Genomic DNA, 742 nt, shown 5'->3' on the forward strand with positions numbered 1-742 from the left:
TGCTTTCAAATAAACTTTCTATAAATTTCGTATTTCCTTTCTAATTTTCTACAAAAAAATATTTCTCTCTGAAAYTCTGAACGAAAATATTTATTTAATTATGTTTCTCTGCCAACCGTTTAAGACAAAAAGTCGTATTGATTTTGTCCTATACACACCACCACACATACACTCAAGGTACACGCATGTGGCTTAGCACAATAAACACACTCGTTGTCAGCTTTTCCCGTAGTTGCCATGTCATTGACTAAATAAATAAATAAATGAGTAAAATACTAATAAAAGCCAACAATGGCTGCACAAATGCGTCAAAAGCCCAAGTAAAAGTAGGAAAATAATAAATAAATACACTTCGACAGCAAACAACAACAGCGMTAGCAATGAATGAAAGATGAGTACACACATGCAAATATAAAAGCAACGATGATGCAATCAAATAGAAACAATAAAGTTMAAAGAAAAGTCGTTAGCAACTTTTATGCTTGCCAACACAAAATAAAGGCATACATTGTTAAACATACACATGTACACATAAATAAACATACACGCATACGCAYATAGATATATGTATATATATACATGTGCGAACGTAGCTCCACTTAAARCAAGAGTGAAAGTGCAAGTATTACCGTTATGATTGATTTTTAATTACTATTTGCTTAAGTGTCACACAACCACTTGTCAGTGGCTGGAGGTGCAAAGCGTTTGTAAGCCAATATTGTTAGTTAGCAAATTTTTTTTT

Source organism: Bactrocera latifrons, unplaced genomic scaffold, assembly GCF_001853355.1.
Source record: "Bactrocera latifrons isolate USDA-ARS-PBARC rearing strain unplaced genomic scaffold, ASM185335v1 scaffold_43, whole genome shotgun sequence".
Lineage (NCBI taxonomy): Eukaryota > Metazoa > Arthropoda > Insecta > Diptera > Tephritidae > Bactrocera > Bactrocera latifrons.